Consider the following 19,333-nt stretch of genomic DNA (forward strand, 5'->3'; position numbering starts at 1 on the left):
CATTTTCCCAGAAAATGATTATTTTCAACGCATGTCAAAATCCCATTTTGGCCCAAAAAAATCCATTAAAATAACATCTGCCATTTTTTCAGAAAATGGCCCAGTGTAAAATTTACAATTTTTCTAGAAAATGGTACACATAAATCCATTTATCTAAACCCCGTAATTTTTTCAGAAAATGGCCCAAATATCCAATTAATACTGTAGGCGAGACTCTACCATCATCCCTACTTACTGCCATCCCCACCGCGTGCACCGTAGGCGAGAATCATAGGCGGGACTACCACCATCCCTATTGCATGCACCGTAGGTGAAAATCACAGGTGAGACTACCACCATCTCTACAGTTCCTTTTTACCTCTCTTTCAATCTATCATAGCACTATAGGTAGGAATCGTAGATGAGACTCTACTACCATCCCTGCTTATTACCATCCCTACCGTATGCACCATAGAAGGGAATAACAGGCAGGACTCTACCATTGTCCCTGCTTACTACCATCACTATAGTACCTCTTTCTCAAACCGTTCAATCAATTTATTTAAAAAATACCCAAAATCATTTCTCACATGAAAATCCAGTTTTCAAATATATACATGAACATGCATGCAATTATGTAAAGTATATGACACGACACAAATATTTTCAACAGCCAACAAATTTTAGCATAATCCAATCACACAAACAACTCTATCCTCCAATCCAGCAGAACCCCAAACTCCTCGGATTCAACGTCTGGGACAACCAACCCGATTACAAAAAGATTTTTTAGTATAAAATATATTTAAATCTTAAAATTTTCTTTAGAAAATATATTTTGAAGGATCACGGAGGTGCTAGAAGTGGCAGCACAACCATGCAACAATGCAAAATAGACAAGGGCCGTGAGTCTCAAAAATCCAACTTTTGAATGAGGACAAACGGAGACTTATGATGGCTAGGGAATGACTTAGGGGTGTTGGTGAAGTTAATGGTAGTGCTATTTGGTCGGTGGGGAAGAGAATGGGCTGGGCGGTGGTAGCCATGGATGGCACACAGTGCCGCACAGGGAGGACGAAAAAAAAATGATGAGGGAGAGGGGAGGAAGTATGTCGCGCGCAGGAGGAAAAAAGGCAAGGGAAAGAAGGAGGAAAAGAAAAGAAAGAAGGAAAAAGAGAAAAAGAGAAAATAAAAAGAGGAGAAAAAGAAAAAATAGAAGAAGAAAAAGGAAGGGACAGAAATGAGATCTACTCCTTTCAATCAGGGTCTCAAAACTGATCTAACGAAAATAAATTTCAAAAAAGCAAATTTAAATAAAATAATTTAAACATAGTGACTTAGTAAAATAAAATAATAAAATCCAACAATAAACTAATTAAAATAATAATAATAAAGTGTATTTTAAATGATGAACAATAATTAATAACAATAAAACACTTTGAATTAAATTTTACAGTTAGAAATAATAAAATAATAACATTAAAATAATATAAAATTTAAAACAAGAATGCCCTTAATCTTAATAAATAAAATAATTTACTTAATAAATAAAATAATTTACTTAGTTAAAATATACGTAAATACGAGGTATCACAACTGATAGTTCTGATTTCAGATTTCCAGCTTTTGGTGGCTGGGTAGCCACTATGAGATTTTATTTTTTATTTTTTTTTTTCAAATGGATGATTGTATGTTGAATATGTGACTTGATCTTCAACAATAGCATGTTGGAAAGGTTAACTTTTTGTGGGTTGGAAATGTTAAATTTCATCATCTTGTGGATTGGTTGTAACTTTTTGTTAAGTTTGTTGAGTAAGCTATTTATTAAGTTTGTTAAGCTGTTTGTTAAGTTTGTAAATACTTTTGTGGATTGGTGGGTTGGATTTAATTTAGGAGATGTTTTGATATTAGATTTTTGTGGGCTGATTTTAGGTTTTTTTAGATTGAGTTTAGATTTTGTATTGGTTTTGTGCATGGCTATCCTTTTATGTAATTTTTCCTCATGGATATATTAAGATCTGATTTGTTAAGTTGGCTTTATTAAGTGTTTTGATTTTGTCTGGCTTTATTTGTGATGGCTCTGTTAGTTAGATTGTTTGTGATTTCTAAGCAATTTTCATCCTTCAGCCAATTTGTTTTGGGTTTTGTATATTAAAATACTTTGTTGGGCACGATAAATGCTTAACAAGAATGGAGACAAATTAGAGTGCCTGATTAGACGCCTATCAAACATATTCCTATTCCTAGCAGTTCTAATTTTTTTTCACTCTAATAGTGGAAACCTAATTTGGATAATGATGTGGAGGTAGGAAACACACGCACGCATACTCGTATTCTCAAATCTAGTGGACCCATTTCTTTCTTCTTTCTTTCTTTCTTTTCCCACTTCTTCCAATAGTACTATGCCCATTCAATGCCTCTATTTGCAACTTGTAATTTAAAAGGGTTAAGAAAATATGATTTAATGATTTTGTATTTCCTATCAATCAATAAGATTCGAGAATATTGACTTATAAACGTTTGCAATTTGCACCAACAGTTTGTTTGATGTAGGCAATGACTTGTTTAGGACAATTTAAGCATGATCTGATTGAAATGACTATGTGCTTGTTTCATTTCATGAGATAGTTAGTTGATAGCAAGAGTTAGATATTGTCTAAAATGAAACCAGTCCGATTACTATTGTGCTTCCATGAATAATGGTGGTGAAACACATTTTCAATGAACTAGTTTTTCATCACAACTTCAACTTTTAAATTCATTTTTAGCAATTAATTCGTTTTACAAATGGGCATAATTTTTGTTGTTTGTGGTGGTTTCCCCAAGGTACACCAACTTTTCTAGCTTTTCCTGTGAATTTCAATCATTTTAATCATTCACCAATCCAAACAATTAATCCTTCATATCCTCACTAGCTTTATATTTTGAAGGTTTGTTGAGTGCAGTAATTGCTTCTCAGATTTATGCTTCACATTTCATTATATTACGACAGAAATGGACTTGGTTGATAGGTCCCTTGTAAATGAGAATAAAAATACTCAGAGGATGTACCACAGTTTAACTGGAATAATTTTTGCTGCCTTTCATTGATAATATTCACTGCTTAGATAGCAGACCATATACATGAAACTGAAAAAACAAAGTAAGCCGAAAACAAAGGAACATCCTAAGGCCACTACTAGTAACCGACGCCTAACAAATGAAATAATGGAAATGGACTCCATGTACTACCGAAATAAAATGCAACAGAAAGATAACATCAAGGTTAAATAAAATGACCCAGTCCATGCACATTGCTAAGACCCAATCCATGCACGCACGCATGCCACTATGTCGTTACGTCCCATTTGCGTTTCCCGTCAACCTCCTCCCAAATATTTGGGATTTGGTTTGAAACTTCTAGCTGATCGACATGGCTTATCAATACTTCCCCCATTAAGTGGACCTTGTCCTCAAGGTCCACACTTGGAAACATGTCCAGCAACTTACTCGTAGGCTCCCATGTCGCCTCCTCTACCGGAAGATGCTTCCATTGGACCAAATTTCTTGTGTTGCACCTCCACCTTGGTCAACCTCCAATGCCTGTTGATCAGTGATTTCCTCCAGTATCACGTTGCCAGCTCTCGCATATCCTTCTGAGAGTAACAATTGTGGTTTTTGGCATTTATGTCCTGCTGTGAATCGTTCATTGCAGTTGAAATAGAGACCTTGAGCTCTTCTCCTTTGCATTTCCTCCCATGTTAAGAGCCTAATTGGAACAGCAGGTGCTGCAGAAGCTACACTAGCTGCTGGTGGAAGAGCTAGAGTTGCTCGTGTAGGTGGAGGTTGCAGTAAGAACTCCGGCTGCCGTGTAAGTTGATCGTCTGGCATCCGTGCCAAGTTAATGGCATCCTCGAGGGACTGAGGTTTAAACATCCAAATTCCATCAGCAATTTCAGCTTTTAAGTCTCCCATGAATGTCCCCACTAACGCCTTTTGAGTCCATCCTTGAACCCTATTGCCGAGCTTCTCAAACTTGCATTGATAATCATGCAAAGTCCCTAGTTGTCGGACACGGGAAAGAGCTTCGTCGAAGTCCTCACACTCCGATGGTCCGAAGTGAGCCCAGAGTTCTTCCTCAAATTTCTCCCATGAAAGCACGTGTCCTTCATTCCGAAATGTCCTGCGAATACACTGCCACCATTGGTTAGCCTCGCCTTCCACATGGTATGCTGCCATGGAAACCTTTTGGGCTTCCACCGTGCCCTAGTATTCGAAAAAATGGTGCACATGGTTGAACCATTCGATTGGGTCATCCCCAAAAAATCATGGGAATTTCGACTTTAGCGTTTTGGCGGAGATGATTTGCCGACTCCCATTGTTGCCTTCTCGGTGATGGTCACCGTGGTTGGGATTCTCCTGATTTGTAATCAACATACTCGAAAGTCGATTGAGAGTTTCCTCTATTTGCAGCAGTCCTTCCTAAACTACACCGAGTCCAGACTCCAATTGCTCAATACGCTCCTTGTTAGTTCCCATAGTAACCTAGCTAACCTGGCTCTGAGGCCAATGATAGGTCCCATGTAAATGAGAATAAAAATACTCACAAAAATATCCTCTTCGAGTGAGGATGTACCATAGTTTAACTGGAATAATTTTTGCTGCCTTTCATTGATAATCCACACTGCTTAAATAGCAAACCATATACATGAAACTGAAAAAATAGAGTAAGCCAAAAACAGAGGAACATCCTAAGGTCACTACCAGTAACCGATGCCTAACAAATGAAATAATGGAAATGGACTCCACGTACTACCAAAATAAAATGCAACAGAAAGATAACATCAAGCTTAAATAAAATGACCCAGTCCATGCACGTTGCTAAGACCCAATCCATGCATGCAGGCATGCCACTACGTCGTTACGTCCCATTTGCGATTCCTGTCAACCTCCTCCCAAATATTTGGGATTTGTTTTGAAACTTCTAGCTGATCAACGTGGCTTATCATTGGTCTGCTATTGAATGCTATTATATTATACTCTGGAGAGTTGGTATTACATTAGTTGGTTTTGTAAGTTTCAAAGTTAGTCTTGAATAATTGTGTTATTTGGTTTTGTAAGTTGGTTTATTAAATTGGTTTTGTATTTTATTATACACTCCAGTTGGTTTTGTAAGTTTCAAAGTCAGTTTTGATTGGCATGTGACATACAAAAATATTAAATCTAGATCAACTATACTTTTCATGCATTATTCTATTGATCAAAGAGAGAGTATTATTTATTTTTATGAGATCTCGTTGTGGATTTCTCTTGATAGAAACCCTTTTCTTCTCTCTGTCTATGCAATAATGATAGAAAAAAATAAGAAAATAACTTGTTATAAAGTACAGCTTGCAACAGGTTGAAAGTTCTGGTTTTCAAATATTGAACAAGAAATGTCATTGAAAAAGTTTACCAGATTATATATATATATATATATACACACTAGTAGGGTAACATAGAATAACTTATTAAAAAAAAGCCACAAAATAACTCTTTGCACTAACCAGAACCCAAGATATCTCATTTCTATGGCCAACACTTCTGCTTTAGTATTCTTAAGCCTAGAAGAACCTCCCTTCTAGGATAACAGACAACCAGCCAACTGTCTTTACACCCATTTTCCCTTGAATATTGACGTTCCATATAAAAGCTCTGAGTAGCTTATCACTTTGCCTCACCTATCAAAAAAACAAAAAAAAAAAAAGCTTATCACTTTACCTCATAACCTTGTTTGGCAAAAGTACACAAATATGTTTCCATGCCAACAGTACTACCTGCACAAACTGCATTAGGACCAATTCCAGTTTTCCTTCCACTTCCTCAAGATAAGAGGACAATCCCATGCAACCTAAGTAATAGGCTCACGTCAACAATTCATGTCTCGAAAGTGAAACCCAATGTCTTGTGGGGGAAATCTTGCATGAGAAAGTTGATTTTGCAGTTGACTATAAAGCCACATAAAATAACTCAATGTCATCACACCTGTATCTTAATTATGAGATTTGGCTCACCCCAAAAATAGAACACTCAAGGTACTCTGAGTCGTCTTTGTAAACTTGAATACAGTTCAGATATGAATGTCAAAAACTCTCAAACAAAAAAAGTATACATAGCAGTTGGCAATGTGGAAAGTTAATAAAATCCAAGGATAAATAACTTCTAAAAATCATTATAATATAATCGACATAAGATCGGAGGAACCCACTCTAATGTGCTTCAAAAACTACGTGAGACCATTTCTTAGCCAAAATGAAGACACAAACCCGATTAACTTTTTGCAATCAGTTTTTGAAATTCTAAAGCCATTGGAATAGTAGTTGGAATAGTAACTCAATCATTGTCCCTAGGATAATCTATTCAAATAAAGTGTAAAATACTACTTGTTGAGCTAGATTGCTCCATGTAGAGCCATCTCAAAAATTAATTTCTATGACATCAAATGCTAGACATTCATTTAGCTTTTCCTAGTCATGCTTTTTAACTCAACCAAATTTTGAAGAACAATCATATGATCTTCACTCTATATAATTTAACCATCTCTTTCTCTCACGCACGCAGGCACGCACACACACATACGCACACACACATTTACAGTTCATCATGCATTCCAATGGTCGCATGTCTAGATTTTAACAAATGATGCCACATATTACCCTCTCCATTCATGTCCTACCAGTCAAAAACCTAAAAATCTCATCTGTCACATCACTTAAAAAATAGAAAAATAAATTGTGGCAAATGCAGATTGATATGGGAAAATTTCTTCAAAAAGTGTATGACATGTAATATCACTATAAAATAGAATCTACTTAAGCTTACATGAGCAATACTTCCATGGATGGCTGCTCTCTCCCGTAGTAACTGCATCCTTGGGGACCCAGAGGCTTGCATGAAGTACAGTAAAACAAACCTTTGAAAAACATGACAATGAACATAATAAATAGCAACAATCAAAGAAAAACAGAAATAGTTTATGTTAGGAGATAAGGAAGAGCTTTTTGCTAGACTTACCTTATACTCATTAATATCATCCCTGACTGAACTCAGAAGCTCTGCATGCCCCTTCATTAAATTTATGTTTCCCTTGATTCTTCTAAATTCCTAACAGAGAAAAACACTCTTCATGGGACAAATGAATGTTGATGTATCACAAATAATATAACACCGATAAGGTTCTGTATAAATGTCCCACACAAATAAGAATAGAAAGAAGGTCACTGTGTAAATGTTGAAACCACATGACTGAGCTAACAATAAAACACAAACCACTTTTCTTGTTTCCCCATGAAAGAGGATATTTGTTAAGAAGGTTTATGAAATTATTCAGTTGGAAAGTAAAATTGAGCTGGAATATTAACGTTCTTCAAAATATTAGAAATTCTTTTATAAAAAAGTGACAAATCTAGAAGACAACATAAATCAAATAGCTTTTTTAAGACAACTTTAAACCTTACTAAACTGAGTACAATTGATAAAAGTAAAATGCAAGGGGGTAAAAAGAAGTTAATGACAAAAAATAAACCTAAGTAAATTCATGTAGAATATCTCTATGCCTTGCAAGCTTCTGAGTTATTGAAGTTGCTGGTGCAGCAGATGCAGCACATCGACTCATTGCATCATTTATATCCAGTAGCTGACAAAAAAAAAAGGGAAGATATTAAAACTCCATAAACATTTGTCCCTCAACAAGACCATAATCAGGGGGTAAAATCCAAGAAGACTTCCCCAGTCCCAAACTAAAAATAGTAATAAAAAAGAAAAAAAAATAGTTCAGAAAACAACTTCTCTATTCTAGAAGCTCAATATCCACAAGAACCAAAATACGTACAAACCCATCAAAAGCTTGCATATTTGAACGCATAAACATCAAAAGAATGAACGACAAACAAAAAGTAAACAAAACCCATTGAAATTAAATGCAAAGCTATTTACACATATCCAAATGCACGAAACAGAGGTCCAGCAAACTAGCAAAAATCTAAATTCGAAGTACGAGATGCCAAAAAAATTAACACAAAATCTGGTTAGCAAATTTCTGTCGAGAAGCTTTTGTCAATTGCAAGTTCTGTCAAGCCCGAAGAATCCATTTAAAAACCTCATAAAAACATAAAAAACATTAATCTTAATACAAGAAAATATAACTTTGAAACCACAAAAAACCTAAAAAAATTAAAAAGAATGAGAAATATTGGGCAGGTTTAACCTTTTAAAGCAATGTATCGGAAAGTGATATGTTGAACCCAAGATTTCAAGTTTTGTGTAATTATATATATACACATAGATTTTGATGATAACAAATGAATTCAAAGAATAAAGAAGTCTCAAACTCAAGTTGTTTACACAATGGAGTCAAGCACATCAAGGAAACAAGCATGAGCAAGAAGGGAACAAGTTCACATTAAAATTATAGAGTAATGTTGTAAATCTCTTCAAAATTCAAAATTAGGATTAATGCTCAAAATTAATATTTTATCATAAAACATTAAAATACATTTTCCACATGTGCATGAATATTTTTTAAAATTAAATTTGAAAATTTTGAAAGATGATTGATTGCCATCTTTTGCATGTGCATGCCTTGATTAAAGGGTTGAACTTTGAAAATATTAAAGATGATTGATTGTCATCTTTCACATGTGCATGTTTTATTTGAATATTTTCAAAAGTGATTGATGCTTTTTTAGACTTATACAAAAGGTAGATGATTTTGTTTGAAAAATTTGAAAAGTAAAGTATGCTCATTTTGTCATATGCAAAAAGTAAAAGATTAGGTTTGAATTTTTTGAAAAGGAAAGTGTGCTCATTTTGTCATATGCCAAAAGTAAAAGATTAGGTTTGATTTTTTTGAAAAAATGAATGATGTTGTCTTTGACAATTGAAAAAGAAGAACCTTTTATTTGAATTTTTTGAAAAAGTGAATGATGTTGTCTTTGACATGTGAATCTTTTTAAATTTGAATATGAAGTCTCATATGCTTATAAATAGATCATTTGAGAGCTTCACATTCACAACACCAAGAGCATACAACATTCATTTAAAGCTTTCATTCTCTCTTCTCTAAGTATTGAGCCTTAATCCTTATTCATTTTGAGAGATATAGTTTGTGTTGTATTGTTCTTATTTCACTCATTGAGGAGTGTTTTCTGATAACCTACCCACTATCAGCTTTTGTATTAGAAAAATGGTGTGTATAACCCTTGTGCGTGTAGAAAGTATTCTACACGGGGAATAGTTGAATCACCACGTGTAAGGTGATTGCAAGTGTAGAGGGTGTTCTACACGAATCCTTTGTAGCGGTGTTGTTCAAAAGTGTAATAGGTTTCTATCTCCACCTGAAGGAGGTTGAATAGTGAATTTGGGAATCCTCAAGGGGTAGCTTGAGGCGAGGACGTAGGCAGTGGGGCCGAACCTCGTTAACATACTGAGTTTGCTTCTCTCTTATCCTTACTCTTTATATTTATTGTTATTTCATATTTTGTTTATATTTTATATTATATATTTGATTTATAATTATTATTTTTTTTAATACAACTCAATTCACCCCCCCTCTTGTGTTAGTCATCTGGGCAACATGATAGATGGGTGTTACGGTTAGCACTGGTAGTGGAGAAATAGAGGCACGAGAGGGCTTTGGAGCGACGCTCGAGGAGGAATGGATTTTACGAAGAGGCGCTTGGGGAAGTGTTATTTTTCTTTCTTTTTCCAAAATGGATTTTATGAAAAGGCATGTTATTTTCCTTTCTCATAAATATTCTTTTACAGGAACCGGGAGACAAATAAAATTGGATGGCCAAATGGATTTAACGGAAAGTTAACGGAAAACAATTAAAATTATTGTAGCTCCATTAAAACAATAAATTTCTGTTTGATAGGTACTTTTTATATATATCCTCTTTCCAAAAGGTGAATAACAAAACATAAATTTGATATAATTTGGTCCCACCTTAGTTTGCCAATTTTTCTTGTAAAAAATAAAAGTTGTTGTAATTAATTAGCTAATAGGACTTTTCCAACGTTACTTTTTGTGTACGGGGGAATGGTAAGAGAACCATGGCACCAGTTTTTTTTGTTTTTTTCTCAGCACATGCCACCAGTTTGTTTTTTTCTCGGCACATGGCCACCAGTTAATATATCTACCTGAATTTGCATAGATTTCTTTTCACATTCTCTAATATTAATTTTTAAACCAATTGTACAAACCTGTTTTTTACGAATATGTTTGCTTTTTAGATTTGCGTTTGGTAAGGTAATTTGATATATTTTATGAATAGTAGTGACAAAATAATAAAAAAATAATGATAAAATATTGAATAATAGTAAATAGTATAAAAGTAATGAAAATAATAAAATAATGATAAAATAATAATTAGTAATAGAGTATTCTAAGAATACTTTAGTACCAACTAACTAGAAATGACATTAATGTCAACGGAAACTAGTCGACACTTAGACTGGTTCGATGGTCTTCATGTTTTTGTCCATTTCAGTCATTTTATTAGTATAAAATGTACATATTGTAAAGGACGTGTCCCACCACCAATCGTGATCATCAACTTGCAAGTCGTTATGTGGGTGGCACTATGTGTCTGTGCCAACTCTGATGTTTAAGTTGATAACAAGTAATGAATAATAATTCAAGAATATGCAGTCAGATTGTTTAAGAGTTATTACTTGTTACTCCCCCATATATAGGCGTAGAGATCCAATGGATAAATGCCATAAATAGATTAAGTTCGCTCAATGCTTAGTCATGAGGAGGCTTATCCCTAAGGTATTGAAGTTATCTAATCGCCACATCATGAATATCCATAGGCTGAGGATTCATCCTCCCTAATAATGGAGCTAGGCCTATCTTAAATCACATGACTTCCTTGGATAATTATCCTTTAGTGGTAATGAGCCTTGGGCTTTGGTTTGTGCTAAACCAATATTAACCCCACTAGTTACCTCGCTAATTCCTCTCGCATGTAAGCACGGGGAATTTACTAATATAAGGCATGTACACATCTTGGTTTGTTTTCCTGAAGGTATTTCAAATTATGAGTTACCCTACTAGCTCATTTATTGTCTTTCTTTGTCGTTCTCTCTTACCAAGAACCAAAAGTAGAATTTCAAACTTCAGGGGATGTGCATACATTATGCAGTAACTGTCGCCACATTCCCTTTCCATCTCATCACCTAGTTAGATAATGATGAGATTTGCCATTTCCTCTTCCTCCCTTCATTTCCCGGCTTCTTTTCACTTTCCTTTTCTTCCTATTTTCTTTTCACTATCTTTATTTTCTTGAATTCCACTATTGTGGCCCCTTGCTCTCTCTGCAACTTCTCATTTCACTCCTCCTTTTGCTCTCTCTGCAATTCTCATTCCACTCCCCTTTTCGCTCTATTTGCTACTCTCCAATGGCTCAATGAAGCATACCACAAACCCATACTTTCCCAAAGTCTTCTTTTGTTAAAGATGTCCCAACCTTTGAGGGTTATGGGTGGCGGTCCTTATTTACGGTTAGGGATTTGAAGAACTTACGCAGCGAGTATGGGATCCCAGATTCAGTACTCCTGGAACTCCCCAATTGCGGTTGCGTCGACCAAGATGGGTTGGCCAAAAAGTTGCCCTTCCTGTCTATGCCCTAACTCATGGTTTGATCTTCTCCGGATAGCCCTTGCGCAACTTCACTCCCATGTGTGGAGGGTTCTCCTCTGCTCGTGTATAGTGTTTCAAATAGTTTTGGAGCACCTTAAAGAAGAATACCCTGATCCAACTAGCCAAGAGTTCTTGGGATTTTACTCCCTCAGACCTTCTTCGGGAAATATTCTAACCTTTTGCATCAAGAATCAATGGCTGGCCCATTTTAAGGGCCACCATTCAAATGCCAAGTAGAGGACAATGAAATGTTTCTTGATTTTTGGTACGGGTTGGGAATTCCCCAATTCAGAGACCATTCAACAGGACTTCCTAGTTATGGCTTCCTAGAGTATGGTTCCAAATGAAAAAGGCTTAGCGGCAGCCTTGGAACCTCTATCCGAACGAGAGCGAGCCCATATCGAGATGGTTTGTGCTTGGGCGATCGACCATAAGGATGCCCTTTGGATCAAGGCCCTGCTAAATTTCGCCAATACCGATCATTTTTTTATGGTGCCTGACCATTCAAAGGTCAAAGGGTGTCTCTTCTTAATCAAGACCATGGTGCCACCTCTTCCACCGAAGCTTTCGCCAACAACTACCCCATAGGCTTTGCAGAAGTGCTCTCGCCCCACCAACACAAACACATCTTCTCTTGCGACAAAGAGGGGGGCTTCAAGCACAAGTGGCGATGCCTCCCTCAAATCCAAAAAACCTTAGGGTACTCCACCTTTCACCCCCAAACACTCGCTAGTGCGTAGGCCCTCTCCAGGCCTTGATGACATCGAGGGTTTGATGGGCCAAGCCCTTTCTAACCTAGCCACCGCATTTGATGTTGAACTTCTTGTTCAAAATCTTGATTCAGCGTCCAACCCCACCTTTGAATTTTTCATATTTGAGGATCTGGTTGGGGAGAGCAGTGAGGTTAACACCGACGTTGAAGCCACCTTTTCCTTGAGTTTGGCTAGCAAGGCGCCTTCAAGCAGAGAGGAGGATGTTGCTCTGGGTAATAAGGAGGGTCCTACTCGAGGCTGAAATGAGGATGTCACCCAGGGCAGTAAGGAGGATACCACCCTGGGCGAAAGAGGTCATCGCCCAGGGCCACAAGGAAGATGCCACTCAGGACAAAGAAGAGGGCGGTGACAAGGAGGACACCACTTGGGGCAAAAATAAGGGCAATGAGGCCCTTATCATGGAAGAGGTATTAAAAGAGGGTGAGGGAGGAAGTTCCACTCCCCACTTTCTGCTGACCACTATTTCTAGGGGAGAGACTCTACCACTTGACTTAGGTTTAAGCGGTGAACAAGTTTCTATTCCTTTTCCTTTCCCTTCGTTTTTTGGAGTTGATGTTGAGCCCTCTCTCCTAGAGAAGGGTGCTCTTCTGGATGGCCTCGTGAGTGAGTGCATTAGCTATGCAAACCTTGCCAATGATAATGCTTTTTGCCACACGAGGAGTCTTGGTGAAACCCCTGCGATAGGTGCAGGTTCAGTGGCATTGTCGCTTGAAGCTTTCTTTCTTGGCCCTCGCTATGTTCTAGAAGCCAGGGGGATGGGGAGGTTTTGGGAGGTGCCCCCTCCTCCACTGCCCCTTCCCAAAGTGAAGTTGTTAGCAACATGGCCAACCTGCTTAGACATTTTCTCTCTAGGGTACTTATGGTTCTTCTTCTCTCTTTTATTTGCTCTTCTTTGGTTTCACGTTTGTAGGGCATTGATGACTTAGCAACCTGGATTATAGTGTTATACTGTTATTGTCATGAATGGTATATCTCAAATTCCATCTAATGTTAATAATGATGAAATCAGTATATATAAAAATAAATATATATATATTTATATATATATGGCCGTTAAAACTTAGAATGACCAAATATCTATTTCTAGTCCTATATATATGTTGACGATGACAACACGGTGCTTAATTTCTTGTAAGTAGAATGTGCTTAACCAACAATTTTCTAGCCTGATTAAGTATATATTATTACAAAGTTTTGTCATCTCCCATTAATTCTATCTCCTCTTCCACACAATTAGTTTCTCCTCTCTCTATCACAAAACATGATACGTTGAATATATAACATAAAATAGATGTTTTGTTTCTAAAATCTAATAAAATATCCCACTTAAGGGCCAACTTTACATTTTCATGCTTAAAAGCATTCACATTGGAATAAGCAAACTTTTAAGCATTTTAGTTTTACCTAATATACATTTTCTTCCAATTTTTCTAGACTATTCAAAACCTAACTTCATATTGGATAATTAATCACCTAACTCACTATAATAATAGAATATTACTTCTTCATTACTTGTTTGTTCTTTTCATATACTTTTTCAACGATCATATTTTTCACATTAATGAATATATTTTATTCTTTTATCTAATGTTCATTTTTTTTTAATTTTATTTTCATATTTTCGAAAATATACCCTCCTAACTGCTCTCTCTCTCTCTCTCTCTCTCATCCTTCTATTTAACTATCTTTTTTGCTAAGCTTTTCGAGAGTCATATTTTTCAATGATTATGTTTTTCATATTCAAGCGGTCATATCTATCTTTTTGTCTGCCAGATTTTAAGATGGTTATATTCTTTTTTTCTCTAACAATTATGGATCGGCGGCATGTCATTCGGATGCGCCCATCGCTAGGGAATAGGTAGGTAGTGGGTGGCCAGGGTTACCCACATGCTACCTACCTTAATCATATAGGTACAAAAGTTTTAAAACCCTAATTGCTCTTATTCTCCTTCTTAGGCATGATATTGTTATTGGGCATAATGTTGTTCTTCTTAGATAGAAAGTTGTTTTCACGAATGTTGCCCAAGAAAGATACATACTGCCAACAAAAAATTTTGTACTCATTATTATTGATCAAATAATTGTACAAATGAGCACGACCTTTGATAAAGAGCAATAAATATAAGAAAAAAGAAACCGTTCTAGTGATGGTGCTATAACTTTCAAAATAATTGTTGGTTCATGTCTAGGACTAGAATAGATACATTTTCAAGCACTTGGACAATTCTCATCTTCTATGCATGCAATTAGTGCCTTCCAATATTTATTAAAAGTTGGTCAACAGCTAGTAATCTTACAATGTCACTGCTGTTTGGAGACCTCAAGTACTAAGAAAAAATCACAAAAATGACCTAAACAAATATTTATCATACTCAACTATGTGGTACTTTCTCCAATATTCAAATATGTGTCACTAAGATTGCTATTATTACTCCTTACACGTGCATCCTAATTGTTGCAATCATCTTCAAAAAACTTAAGCCTTCCACTAGTATCTCGTTTTTGTCCAAAATTCATGAGCTTGTACTGCAAAATGAATACATAGAAATCCATCACAACTCATTTAAAACTTCCTCCAAAACACATTTGGAGGGTACATTAGTAGTTGAGCAAAATACTTTGATGCCCATTTGTTAGTCAATCATTCTTTTTCTATAGCTATTATTCAATCATATTGAATTTATTATCAAAGTAAAAGTCATGCAGAATTTCATCAATACCAAAAGAGGGAATCATCGACCCATGGAGGAATAAAAATGTAAGTGAAAAGCAAGAAAAGAACAAAATACTTGGTTTGAGATAAATGTTAAAAACTAGTGAATAAATGGATCTATTTATATTAAGCAAATGAGGCCATTGGATATAACAAAAGTTGGTTAAATAAGACAATTTGATAGAGGGAAATATATGACCATTAGATTCTGCAAAATATGATTATTGGAAAAATTGGTAAAATAGACAGTTTGATATAATCTTTGGATTTTTAAAACATTGACCATTGGACAAGTAGGTTAAAAAAATAAAAAAAATAAAAAGGACAGCAATATAGAAAGACATATATGACTACTAGATTATGCAAAATACGAGGGTTAGAAAAATTGGTTAAAAAAGAACAATATAATCGTTCGATTTCGAAAAAATATTATCATTGGAAAAGTTGGTCATAAAAAAACATTTAGATAGAAAGACTGCACTCAACTTAAGGTTTAGAATTTTTTTCCCTTTATACCCTTGAGCTTGTCACTCGAGTTTCTTCCCCTACCCCATGATCTCAATCCTAATCGCCTACTCTCTTATTAGTTTTCTTCTAATCTGATCTTTCTTGAGCTCTATTTTCATTCTCTGCATCTATTGTAAGTTTTCTAGTCTTCGTTTATGGATAAATCAACCCCATTTAACCTAATCCTTTCAACTCACTAAATCTCAATGAAAAGGGTGTGACTCCTCCAAAGTCACATGATGTTGCTATCGTAGGGGATACAATTAATAGGGTAGATTTATCCTTAATCCTAATATCTTGATATTGAATTGCTTTTGAAGCAAGCGATATATACCCTATCTAGCTATATTTTTTTTCTAACTTTTTCATCGATAATGTTTTTTAGATTCAAGCAGTCATTTCTGTCTTGAACTGTCCTTTTATACCAACTTTCAAGACATACATATTCTTTTTTTATCTAACATTTAGGGGTGGGCGGCATGTCACACTGACCTACCCATCGCTAGGGAATGGGGGTACTCACTTGTACCTGCTTCGATAACATATGTACAAAATTTTGAAACCCTAACTACTCTTATTCTTCTTCTTGGGCATGATATTGTTCTTGGGCATAATGATGTTCTCTGTGGGTGGAATGTTGTTTGCACGAATGTTGTCCAAGAAAGATATATACTAAGAGCAAAAAATATGTCGCTGCATAATCTTTATCATTGATCAAATAATTGCACGAAGGAGTACAGCCTATAGAAAGAGCAATAAATATAAAAAGACTGATCTAGTACACAGATGTTATTATGAGACTTAGGTAAACAAATAAAATGCATGTAATATTCAAAGATCATTTTCCATGACTAGAATACATATGTTTCCTAGCACTTGGACAGTTCTTTCATTTTCAATGCATGCAATCAAAGCCTTCCAATATGTATGGAAAGCTATGGCGTTGGCCAACAACTAGTAATCTTGCAATGTCATTGCAATTGCATCGTCCCGAGTGGCCAGCGTGACAGGTGCGGATGTTGTATTAATTAATTAATTTTGTATTAAATTAAGACCAAAGAATAAATTTTTCCATAAAAAAATATATAAACAAATTAGAGCGAAATTTTAAATAGAATAAAAATATATTTAAAAAATTCATTATCTAATACTTTAGAAAAGTGAATAAGGGTTAGTTTGGGTAATCAAGTATTTAAAGTATTCTCAGATATTTCCATTCCAAACATCACTTAAATACGAAATACTTTTCAATTCAAATTTTAAACCTTTTTCATATAATTGTTATTTAGTCATTATACATTTTCCAAACTTCTAAAAAAAAAAAAATACAAGACATACTACAACCTTTTTAAATGTAAAAACAAAAATTTTACTAAAAAATTATATTAATTTTTTTTAACTTTATAATATTTTTATTCAAGTTTTTCTTTTTCTGTTTCCAAAATTTAATAAAAAAAATCAACTTAAATCATTTCAATAATATTTACAAATACTTTCACTACTATATGATATTAAGATAAATTTTAAATTTTCAAACAAACCCCAAATTAGATTTTTTTAGTCCGATTTGAGTCAAAAAGCAGCTTGTTCTCTGGTAAGAGCATTAAGGTTAGGTATAGTCAAATTTTGGCCAAAATTTAGGTAACTAACTTGAATCACATCTACACCAATCTCAATGTTTGTACAGTAATTTTAGCCATCACATTTTTTACTGGCCAAATCTAACTAGTCCGAACTGCTAGCCAAATAATTTTTCATCCATAAAAGAATTCTTCCCTCTTTCATCGTGTGCGAAAGGCTCTTGTCCACAAAACATCTCCTGAAAAAAAACCCAAACATGTTGAAGTCTCCCAAAAACTGAAGAACATTCGTAGCCAATCTCTCCAAAACAACTCTTTTGCCATCATCGACGTTTACAACCGTCGCCACCTAACACCTTTCGGTAAGCCCACGCCATCGTCGGCTTTTCCTTTTCTTTTCTTTTTTCTTTACTTTTTTCTCTTTTTGTTCTTTTTTTCCAGACCCATTTCTATTTCCATATGTTTCTGGATTTGAGATTTTTTCTAGTTCTTTTGGTTGCTTTTTCTTTCTTGGTTCTATTTCCACCGTCAACCTTGTTTCACCTTTCCTTTCTTGAGGTTTTGTTGGTTATTTCAGATTTTTTTTTTTTGGGTTCTTTTCATGGTCCTTGAGCTTTTGAAAATCATTGTTGTTACTGTTGGTTAATTTTAAATTTTTTTTTGGTTCTTTGTTGAGCATTTTTTTTCCCGATTTTGTTGGTTATTTTCCCAAATAAGGCTGAAAATTTTGGTTGGGGTAGGCATGTAGTTCCAGCTTAAACAAAATTTGTGGCTACCTCAAAGGTATTATTCTCACATCTCTATGTTTGACACCAATACTCAACGAGTATTCCAACCTTCCTCATGCGGAACATACATTAATTGAAGTGAAGGCATCTGCCTTGTCATAGATTTGGAGAAACTGTGATTCCTTAAAGCCAAATGTGGTCAAGTTATCAAGAAGGTGTAACCACTTTTTTATCCAAATCTATTTCTTCATATAGCCGAAGATATTTGTTTTCCATAAATTTCCTTTTCATCAATATTGATCAAAGAAAACTCACCAAGCTACTTGGTCCCATCAATACAGATCATAAGAAAACTTTGACACCTCATCATGTTAATGTACACTTACCTTTGCCATTCTTATCTAAGGATCTGATTTCTTCTGTTTCATTCAAATCATAATAGGAGTCTCCAATGTCACTCCTTTGTACAATGTTCTTTCCATTTCTCACATCCAATTGATCTTTCTCAATTTTGAGGCTTTGTCTGGATATGCTTATCCATGATTGTGAACATGCCACTAGCTAGAATGGGAGTAGTCAATACTGAAAACTATAAAATCTCAAGCAAACCTACATTAGAAATGAGGCTAAAACATTTCAATTGGCTCGATGACACAACAAAAGTATATTGATGGTTTAAAGCTCTAATATGATGCAGAAAGCATGTATCTAAAAGTATTTTAATTTGTCCAAGTTTATATATATATATATATAAGTATTTTTGTGGATCACTATGTCAGTTCATATCTTCTAATTTGTTAGGTAAGGTGTGGCTTTTGAGCCACCCACCCTATAAATATTTCACAAGGTGACTATGGTCCAATTTACAAAGGGTAGAAGAATTTATATAGACCAGTGACAAGGGTATGTGGTCTCTTTCTCTTACTCTCAAAAAGTTACTAAAGTGATGGAGTAGACCTCATCTTTCAACCCTTTCCCAATTGGGAGCAAAGGATTTTGTGCATATTGTTTGAATACATGACATGAATTATGTCATTGGTCTTACTTAGCTCCCTTGATTCAGATCTCCTACAATCATTTGACTGCTTCTTACTTAGCTTCCTTAATTTGTTTGAACTATCACTGATTATGGTAAATCATCTTTTCACCCTTTTAACACAACTTTAAAAGGAATATTTATAAATGGATTCAAGAACTCACCAAGATGCCAAATCTTCTAAATAATAATGACTTTTTGATGGAATCCACAAATGAGATAAATAAACAGCAACTATTTCCACCCCAAGTTGAGGTTATTGAGGTTGAACCTAATGGACGAAAATCACAAAGAGGTACAAATTTTAATAACGAGGAAGATTGAAACAACTGCTTTGACAAAAAAAAATGTAGTC

Source organism: Carya illinoinensis, chromosome 3 (genome assembly GCF_018687715.1).
Source record: "Carya illinoinensis cultivar Pawnee chromosome 3, C.illinoinensisPawnee_v1, whole genome shotgun sequence".
NCBI lineage: Eukaryota > Viridiplantae > Streptophyta > Magnoliopsida > Fagales > Juglandaceae > Carya > Carya illinoinensis.